We start from the raw sequence: 10,877 nt of genomic DNA on the forward strand, positions 1-10,877 counted from the left end.
AAATTTGAACTGTAAATTAGTAAAATAACCAATAAAAAAAAGCTGTATGAGTAAGTGATGGAAAATGATCAAATAAACACTGTTCCCCCATGGTCTCAGTTTCAGGTCCTGCCTCCAGGGTCCTGCCTCAGAGCCCCATGATGTTTGAGAGGAGGACAGCCCCTAGGAAGTGTAACATTAAACAAACCATTTTGTCCTCCAATTGCTTTTGGTCAGTGTTCTATCATAGCACCAGGAAAATAACTGAATAAAACAGTAAGTAAGGTACACGCTGGCCCCTCAGCTCAGACTGAGAGATTGCTTACTCTCTTACGCACAAGAGGGTTTTCACAGTCCAGGTCTAACACTCTGTGACCACTGTGCATTGCTTATACGAGAGGCAGGATAGATAAGGCAGCACCAACAATCAGTCTTTCTGTTTTGTTCTGTCAAGAGCAGAGAATTGATCATTTTCTCAATGTAGAGCATCATGTTGTACAGACAGAGCTGTTGCACAAGGAGGCTGGGTTTCTACTCCAGTTCCACCCTGGACATTGTAGTAGCTTGTGGCAAGAGGCCAGGTGCCTCTGGAAATCCATCATCCCAAATAGGCTTCTGCATGACTATAGCACTCGGAAGGAAGGGGGTGGGACTTCCTTCCTTTCCTTCCTTTCCAGAGACCCGACATTTTACCCTTGCAGGTGTATGTGCCCAATGCAAGGCACAGTTTCTGGTGTGTAGGTAGGTTTTCAGTGAAAATGTAATTGAGCTGAACACTGAGATAGGTATTAAGTCTCCTGAAGTTAGTTTTGTTTTTCTATTCTGTTGAGATTCAGAAATTCAGTTCTCCTTTGCAACATCTATATCTTTCTGGTTTTAAAGTGGAACCCACAGTTCTCAAGTGTTTCAGAGGACATGGTTGAAGAAACATCTCCACCACACAGGAAATCCAGTAGCTTTGCTGTTATTGTAATTCAAAACAGGATAATGCCCAAGGATAGGAGTTGGAATGGTTCCTTGCTTTTACTAAATTGACTTTAAGAATTCAATGTGAATCTAGCAGTGTTCCTTTGGTTCCTGACTCCAGGTTCCTGCCTTGATTTCCACACAGTGACAGACTGTGACATCGGGTTGTAAAACGAAACAAACCCTCTTTCCCCCTAAATTGCTTTTGATCAGAGAGGTTTTTTTTTGACTTTTTTTTTCTTGTGTTTTCTTTGGGACAGGTTCCTGGCTGTCTTGGAATTCACTGTGTAGATGAGGCTGGCCTCAAACTCACAGAGATCTGCCTGCCTCAGCCTCCCAAATGCTATGATTAGAGGTGTGTGCCACCATGCATGGCTTCATCAAAGTGTTCTTATCATAACAACAGAATGAAACTAGAACCATTGCAATCACGGCATAAAAGAGCACGTTGCAATCACTCTAAAAGTCCCCGAACCTTGCAAGTCGGTTGTCCATCTTGGCCTCATGTAAATGTGGGCTTGCTTTATCAGTATTGTATTTTATAAAACATTTTTATTCATGATAAAAGATGCATACTAGAGAATTCAGAAAAATATAGACAAGTATAAAATATTATTTAAATGTATTTTCTTTCCATTGTGTGTGTGTGTATGTGTGTGTGTGTGTGTGTGTGTGTCTTCCCATATGCACATGCCCACAAGCGTGCTAATGAGAGGGGTATGGAACAGACACAGCTTCCCCAGTGATTGTTTAATGTATTTTTAATGATTGCATTTGAAATAATTATTTTGTTCATAGACTTTCTGATTCCTTTGTCTTAATTAATGATGTAAATTATGCCTACCAGTAACCTGAATTATTCTTAATAGTTTTTTAAATTACAGTTCTATTTAGTTGTTGTTATTATGAAGAACACTGTTGAGTTCTACTGAGTCTAGTATAATTGCCTTGCACTCGCTGACTTTTAAAAATTGTTATTTCCTATAGCCCCCTTCCATTTTCTTAGATGTTCTACACGTAGAATAATCTCTTCTGTGAAGAATAGATTCCTTGCTTTCTTGTGTGCTTATTTATTTTTTCTTATTGATTTGGCTAAGATTTACAACTGAAGCTACGAATGGTAGTAATTGCTATTCTTAAAATATCTACACCCTTCCATATGTGTGTGTGCTTGTGTGTGTGTGTGTGTGATTATGTGTGTGATTGTGTGTGTGCATGTGTGTGTGTGTGTAGGGGAGGCATGCATGTACCTGTATGCATGCGTGTGCTTATGGAGGTCAGAGGTCAATGTTGACTGTCTTCCTCTGTTCTTATCCACATTATATTTAAGACATGGCTTCTTACTAACCTGGAGTCTTCTCTTCAGCAAGTGTGGCTGACTAGCAAGCTCCTGGATTTAGCTGGGCCCCAGCACTAAGGTTATGGTTGTATATTGGCTTTTATGTGGGTTCCGGAGATCCCTTCTCAGGTCCTCACGCTTCCAGGGAGTGCTTTACCCACTGAGCCATCTCTCAAGCTCTAAGAAAATGTTTTTAATACCTTTCTTACAAAGTAAAATGTTGCTCAATTTATTTTAGTACAGCCCATTGTTTAGGCTAACAATTTTAATTCTTTTCCTAACTTAGACATTTTCTAGGATTTATAATGTAGTAATTCTGGCAATGATTAGAGTAATGGGAACTTGAAGAATCATGAAAATCCAGAAGTAGTATTGAAATAGTATAGTATGTTTTACAATAATTAAATATGCTTCTGCATATTCAATTTATTGACAAAGGAAAGTATTCATTAGTCATTGTCAAAATGAAAACTGGACTAAAACACATATTGCATATCACTTTCATTAAAAAATAAAATAAAATGTAAAAAATTTCTCTCTAATAACAAAACATTGAGATAGGAGTCATTTTTAATATCCTCTTCTTTTCCAATATTTCTATACTAAATATTTGCTTTTTGGAAACAAGTCAATTCATAACTAACTAAGCAAGAAGTCATTCTCTTGTTTCCAAAGTTATTACAGTTGGCACATAAAGCCGTGCAGCTAACCTTTTATTATCAGCTATATATTTATCTCTATCTACTTTACAGTGACCAACTCCTTTCTAAATGCATTGGAATATTGTCCTGCTAACTATATCATTGTAAAACTGGTAATTTTTTGAACAACAAATTGAGAAACCTTTCTAAAAGGCATTGTAACCCAACCAATAGACTCAAGATTCGATCCTTGTATCTCTGTATGTTGTGATCATAAAAAGAGAAAGAGGTTTAGAGAATATGGTATAGGGCAGTGTAGGGAAGGGGACAGATGCCCCAGTGGGCCCATGCCGAGTCATCCCATTCCCCCCCCCCCCCCAGGGACCAGACACATACCGACATAGTATAGAATAGAGTTTAGTCAAGGCATGGGATGGGAGTTAAAGGGGTAGCAGAGACAGAGAAAGGCAGAGAGAGGGAGAGAGTAGAGAAGCAGAGGCCTGCCATGACCACGTGGAGAGAGGGGGAGGGGAGGAGAGCCCAAGAGGGGCAAGAGAGAAGCTGAGAGTGAGAGAGGTAAGAGAGATAAGAGGTAAGAGAAGTAAGAGGGAGTAAGAGAGAGAGGAGGGGCTGAGCAGCCCTTTTATAGTAGTCCAGGCCTACCTGGCTGTTGCCAGGTAACTGTGGGGTAGAGCTCAGACAGAATCCTAACACTGTAGGATTTCATTTGATGAAAGAATTCCACTCTTGTTTTTTTAAAAAATATTATATTAGATTCCTTGTAAGAACTCTCCTAACTTCATTTTTTTCTATCGTAAGTACACCAAAAGGTAAATAATAGAGGCTATGAAAACATTGGTTTATTCAACTGTAGCTATACAAAAGTAGGTGCAGAATATTTAAGGATTTGCTAGAATATTGGAGTTGCTGGGTCCTGCTTGAGTTGTAGAGAGCTGGAATGAAGCTCTTGACAAAATTTCACAAGAGGTGTCCATTGCCCCCAAGAGGCATGCTGAATTCTACATGTTGTTATGTCTCAGTTGGAAGAGTTACAGAGACTCCAGTTAGGAAATAGTTTGTCCTTACATGCTAAGTCACAGCAGAGGTGTACAGCTGGTGCATTTGATCAGGAGCGAGCCATCAAGATCCAGGTTTGTTCTAACATGTGGTTTTTGTACTAATGGTCCCAAGACAGCTGCTTCACTGTAGAAGAAAGGAAGGAAAGTCAAGTGGTATCAGTTGGACTTGTCAGAGTTTGTGTGTCCTGTGAAGAGGGACAAGATCACCGTGTGTCCTGTGAGGAGGGACAAGCCATCGGGTGCCCTTGAGCAGCACATTGACTCTGAGTCCAGCTGAGCAAGCCTTTGTTTCTGGCTTCTGTTCTCTGACTCTCTGATAAGCAGAACTGATCTTGTAACGTTGTGTCATGCAGGTATCTAGGACCAGCCCTGAGGCAAGAGTCCTCCTACCTCTATTTTAAAAATTTGTATTGAAAATAGATTATTCTCTCAAACAATACATCTTGATCACAGTTTTATCTTCCCTCTGCTCTTCTCAGCTCCCCTTCTTCCAGTTCCATTCCACCAGATGAGTTCTCCCAAATCATTTCCTCTTCAGAAAAGAACAGGCCATCAAGAGATGACAGCCAAACAGGACAAAACAAGATACAATAACACAAGGCAGAAACTCTCTTATCAAGAATGTACACAGCAACCCAATAGGAAGAAGAGTCCCATGAGCAGTCAAAAGAGTCAGAGACATACCTACTCCCACTATTAAGAGTTTCCTCAAAACCACAATGCTAGCTAGCAGCTATAACACATACACAAGAGGACTTAGTGCAGACCTATGCAGGCCCTGTGATTGCCATTTCAGTCTCTGTGAGCCCATGTGAGCCCTTAGTTGATTTGGTGGGCCATGTTCTCCTGGTGTCCTCTGTGCCCTCTGACTCTTGCAATCTTTATCTCCCTTCTCCCACAGGGTCTCCAGGTCTCTGAAGGAAGGGACCTGATGAAGACCTCCAATTTCTATATAACATCTGGCTGTGGAGATCCCTCTCTTTGTATGAGCTTTAGCTATAAGGTCCCAAATGCCATGCAGGAGCCTCTAGGGTTTAAGTAGGTATCAAAAACCTTATTCCCTGAGACAAGAACCCAGAGAGCCCATCTGGTCTTTTTCACATTTTTATCTTCTCAATTCCTATCTGTTTGCCCCAGAAAGTGTGTGAGCCAACTCTCCACTCTTAGGAGCAGCAGAGACCATTCAAAGACACTGGGGGCCAAAGCCAACATCTGTTATGTATCTCTGCAGTCATCTTTCTGAAGCAGACAGAACATTCAGGTAGAAAGACTTGATGAGGGGCTCTCTGCAGGTTTCCCAACCGGACGCTGAAGCCCTACTAGACTGCTGCTTATTAGATTCTTGTGGAGAGAGAAGAGACTAGGGGATTTCTGAGACAGGAACTTCATTGGATCATCCTTCAGGCAAAAGCTTGCTCACTCTGGCAAGCAGACAGACACTATAGTGTGGTGGGGGTCTGAAATAGTATCAGTCCCACCAGACAAAACAAGATACCTACGCCTTTTAAAATTTTAACATTTTGCTGATTCTTTGTACGTTTCATATCATGCACACCAGTCCCACTCATCTCCCCTACTTTTGGTACCAGCTCTCTGCCCTTGCAACCTCCCCGAACCAAAAGAAAAAAATTCTCCCTGTGGAAACTGTAGTATGTCACCATGTGTCCACAATACACACTTTTGTCTGCACATCTTTACTTGCAAATGTTCATTGCAATGAGTCATTGGCTTGTTTCCAAGACCTTTGGCTTCTGCTACACTCTCAGTACTAGATCCTCACCAGGACTCTTCTCAGATACCCTGCTGTTGCCCTGTGCCATGGAGATCCTACTGCTTTGGGTCTTCAGGACCAGCCCCTGCATGGGCTTCAGCAGTTCACTAAAAGGGGTTGGGGTTGGCCAACGCCATGGCCTCATCACTGGCTACTTACCCCAGGCTGTTCCTCACTAGTCTCAGTTCTATCTCTCTTCATTGAGCTTGCATTCTTCTGCTTCTCTTTCTCTTCTTTCTCTTCACTACTTAGCTCATCCTAGTGATCCTGGGGTGTCTGAGTGTTTGGAGTTGTCTCAGGAGTGCTATGCCCTACCTGTGCCAACTGGCACTGGGCAGCGATCATCTTAGGTGAGGTTTGCCCATCCAGGCCTGCATGGCACTGAGACACAAGTTTCTTAAAGGTTTCTGAGGGAAGGCAAGGTCCTGCATAGAAAGGAAGCAGGCTTAGTTAATATGTGATCTATATTATAGGGCGGAAATAACTTGGCTTCCTGATAGAGGTTACTCTTTTGATAGGTTGGGAAGTGAAGTTTTGCTAATGTGTGACCTGAAAATCATGACAACAGCCAGTCTGCTTTGGGCCTTGTAAGATAAAGTGTGTTTTGGGGAGTGTCTAGGTTTTTCTTCAACCTGCTTGCAGCCTTCTTTTCTTAGGCCTGTAGATCCAGGGTACTCTTACAGATTGTAAGAGACCATTGCCCCTTCAGGAATGACAGCAGGCAGCTCCAGTGGGTGCTAAGTGCCCTCTGGTTCAGTCTAGATCTGGGAGACAATGTCAGATCCCACAGGCTGGGAGCTTAATCCTGGAAGATTAACCCTCATTTAAGATTCTAGCTCCAGGTTTTCATCTGTAATGTGTGCTTCTGACCCACAGGCTATTCGTCAGGCTTTTCTTGTCCCTTCCTCATTCTGTTAATTACCTAGTGCAACTCACAACACTCTGGGAAACACTGCTTTATAAATCAGACCTCTGGGCATTATCTGTGAAGCAGTTTCCAGGCCATCCTAAGTGTGAAGTTGGGGTCCCAGACAGAAGGAAAGGGAGAAAATTCATTTCTACTTGCTGACTGTGGCTGCTTTGCGATTAGCTACTTCATGTTCCTGACGCCATTCCTTCCCTGCAGTAATTAGATTTAAGAGAAAATAAATCCTTCCTCCCTTAAATTGCTTTATCAACTATTTGATTATAGTAATGAAAGAACAGAACAATACCCTTTTCAGATGCAACAGCCTCCAGGAACCTCTACATTCAATGGTTCTCAAATTTCCTAATGTCGCAAACCTTTAACACAGGTCCTCATGTTGTGGTGATCCCCAACCATATAATTATTTTGTTGCTATTTAATAGCTGTTATTTTCCTCTGTTATGAATTGTGATGTAAATATCTGGTCTTAGGTGATCATAGGAAAGGGTCTTTCAGCCCCCAAAGGCATTGCTACCCATGGGTTGAGAACCGCTGCTCTATACATGTTTAGCTTGAACAAAACACACCAAACCCTGACCTTGGGTTTTTATTGAGGCATATTACAAAGGCATATTGATCCTGTCATTGGCCTTTAATGATCAACTTAATCTCCATCCATTCTTTATTGGAAGGGAGGGGGTAGAAAGACTCCACCTTCTCTAATTTCATTTTGTTCTTCCCAGTAACTGACCTCAGTCCTGAAGCTGCTCAGATGAGTATCAACTATGAATCATCTTATCAGCATGCAAAGACCATCACTGACCTGTGGGTGTTGATTCTAGGGCCTTCAGGAGCTGTGTGTGAAGAAACAAGAGGAAGATCAACCTTCACAACACTGTACTGGTCTTGGTGTCAGTAATCCTTAAGAGAGGCAGAATGAGTTCCCACATTCCCATCTTTTATATAGTGAAGGCCACATGTCTAAGAAGTAGCTCCCTCAGGCCCTCCCAGAAATACACATGGCAGCTGCCACCAAAATACACCAAGGTCCTGCTTGGCTTCATCAGACATGGCAAAAAATCCTGAGTCACAGCCAATGCCATCTGCTGGGAGCACATTTTAGTGTATCTCTCACACCCTACCTCACAACAACCAGACCCATGAGATGTGTAAATTAAGAAGCTATTAATCATTGTATTTGTCATTGTATAAAATGCACCAACAATTCCTATAAAGGACAATTTCTAACTCAAAATGCAACACACCTTTCCAAATTATATCCAAGAGGCTTTTGGAACATAGTTGGGAACAGGGTGAAGTTAATCTGGGCTATTGATTCTCTTTTCAGTCCCACCTCAGTAATTATTATCACTGTCTGTAGCTCGGAGTTGTAAATCCCAACTTTGTGCACAGTCCTCAAGGGGCTATTCTAAATTACACGGTGGCCAAGAGTCTGCTTTTTCTAAAAATCTTAGAATCTATTGACACAGAAACTGTCACACATCTAAATCCTGGGAGGACTATGTCTATGAAAAGATGGGATTACTTAGTGTTTTCTGGTGCCAAGACCATCACTGCTTTCCACTCCCACTCACCTAGGCATGGAAAGCGAAAGAAGCATTGTATCAGAGACAAGGAGTGGTAAGGAGAAGTACAGGGAATCAGAAAGAACAAGGTACTTAAAAAAAAAAAACCAAGTTGCTCCCCATAAAAGAGGGTTTGTAAATTTTCATTTGTTTGAGACAAGGTTTCACAGGATAGCCTCTATGTGAGGGAGACAGACATTCTGAGAGAGGAACCTTGGTGATAAGAGACCAGTGGAATGGATATTTTATAAATATGTTTAACTAACTAGTTAATTGATTAATTGATTAATTAATTAATTTTCGAGACAGGGTTTCTCTGTGTAGGCCTGGCTGTCCTGGAACTTACTCTGTAGACCAGGCTGACCTTGAACTTGGAGATCTGCCTACTTTTTCTGGGATTAAAGGCATGTGCCACCACCACCTCCTAGTGGAATGAATCCTAATAGAAGCTCTGGCTGTCCCTTAAGTGGCCGACTCCCAAGGACCCTCTGCTACCTCTCCCTGGGTTTCAAATCTCTTGCCGGCTACTCACAGTTAACTTGTTCCTTCTCAGTCTGCCATATCATGTTTGCTTGTGTGCCGTGGACTTGTAATTTATTTTCACATTTATTTAACTAACCACACAGCATCCATCATTCTGTGTGCTCTAGTTGCCTTGCTGGGGGTAGTTCCCTTAATCTCAGAGCACTGTCCTGAGTGGGTTCAGTGGATTCACTTTGAGGCTGCCATAGCAAAAGGAAAGTTGAGTGAATCTAAACAAGAGTCTTATTTTCATATTGTCAGAAGGCCAGAAGGCTGAAATCAAGGTGTGTCTGCACCCGTCTCCCACAGTCTGGGAAGGAGTCTACCTGCCTCTTGCACTCTCTAATGGCTTCAACTAGGGCTATTCGATGTGATGTCAGGCTTGCTGTCTTCACATGGTCTTTGGGTGTGGTCTATCCTCTTCTTTTCTAATAGCACTCATCTTTGGGTATAAGGTCCATGCTATAATATGGGGTGATCTCTCATATGTCGATTTTTAACTTCATTACATTTGCAAAGTTCCCCCGTCTAACAGGGTCACTGTCATAGGTTCTGGGTAGAGCACTGCTGAGCCTGCTACCATAGGTCTGAGCCTCACAGAGGTTAGTCCGTGCATCTGGGCCTTAGTTCTCCTCTACCAGGTCACTCCAGGCCTTTGGTTATTCCACTGGGCTCATCTACAGGTCTGAGTCCCCCCAGATATCTGGCAACTTTATCTTAACCCAGCAATCCAAACCAATTCTTATCTTGTGTACATGGTAATACTATGGAATTTCTGGAGGGGGCATAGAAAGAAAACGGATGTTCCAGGCAGAAAAAGTCTGGACTTTCTAGGAGGCAGGTAGAGGCTACAACTGTGGTGAGGTTCACTCATAGCTAAATATGTGCCTCCTTTTAGACTGATCAGAGAGCCCCCAGAGCGAGGCTCAGCCCCTCATGTTTACAAGCATCTTCATGCTGTGCAGAGCGTTTTCTTTTTATTAGAACAATTAAAGTTAATGTTTATTAAGGCCTTGCCAGCCCTATGATCTATCCTTTGAACGTTTATCATCTCGGGCGATCTCCCGATCAGCACTGTGATGAAGTAGGTAATTGTGTTCCCCACTTTGCTAACTGAGGACCGGATACTTGGATTAAGTGAATTGCTTAAGGTCAGACAGCATGGGTGGCTTGGTTGAGGTCTTCGTAGGTTACTTTACCCCATCGCTCTATCCCTGACACAGTTCAGGGCTTGCTGAGTCAGATATAGACAAATGTGTATTGGTCCCTACTCTCTGGTTACATTTAATGACCTCTAGGCATTCTGATTGGATGCTTATAAATACATTGTTCCTGCTTACAGGCAGTCTGAAAGGTATGTGGGTTTTACCCTGGCTATGGACACAGGTAGAAAGGAAGGCACAGTGTGGGAGTCATCAGTCCTGTTTTTACAAAGATTCTTACACTCAGTCCCATGTAACACTTTAAGAACACAAACCTAACCTTCTGTGTATTATGATTTGATCATTTTAAAGACTTATTTATTCTTATTACATGTGCCTGAGTGTTTTGTCTGCATGTACATATGTGCACCACATGCATGAAGGATCTGTAGAGGCCTTTATAGGACATTGAATCCCCTGGAACTAGACTTACAGGTAGTTGTGAGCCATCATGTAGGTAATGGGAATGGAATCCAGGTCCTCTGCAAGAATAGTGCTCTTAACGGCTGAGCACCCCCAACTCAACTCAACTCAACTCAACTCAACTCAACTCAACTCAACTCAACGGCTCACCCCCAACTTGGTCACTTTTAAAATAATTTTTTTTTATTTTGAGATTATAATTACATCATCTCTCCCTCTCTTTCTTCCCTCCTATCTATGTCCCTAGGTTTTTTTCATATACGAAAAAAATCTGAAGGTTAGAAAAATAGGATGGTGATGGGATGCGCTACATTTTAAGTGTTATGACTTAACTGAATTTCCAGAGGAACTTTATCTAGATGAGAACTGTCACCAAAAATACCTAATTTTTTAAAGTGCTACCAAAATATATCATTGTTGGTGGTGATTTAAGGAGAGGATAGCTTCTATCATTAAAGAGAG

At 42.0% G+C, this 10,877-nt stretch overlaps 1 long non-coding RNA gene across 2 annotated transcripts in view; it reads left to right on the forward strand.

Annotated features, from left to right (window-relative positions):
- Nucleotides 1–10,319, forward strand: part of LOC127687557 (uncharacterized) — a 39,282-nt gene extending 28,963 nt beyond the window's left edge. Inside the window, exon 4 of one of the 2 annotated variants that reach the window (XR_007978407.1) lies at nt 7,525–10,319. This is a non-coding gene — a long non-coding RNA (uncharacterized LOC127687557). The other variant, XR_007978410.1, reaches the window with a different exon arrangement.
- The last annotated feature ends 558 nt before the right edge of the window (nt 10,320–10,877 follow it).

Source organism: Apodemus sylvaticus, chromosome 6 (genome assembly GCF_947179515.1).
Source record: "Apodemus sylvaticus chromosome 6, mApoSyl1.1, whole genome shotgun sequence".
In the NCBI taxonomy this organism is placed as follows: Eukaryota; Metazoa; Chordata; class Mammalia; order Rodentia; family Muridae; genus Apodemus; species Apodemus sylvaticus.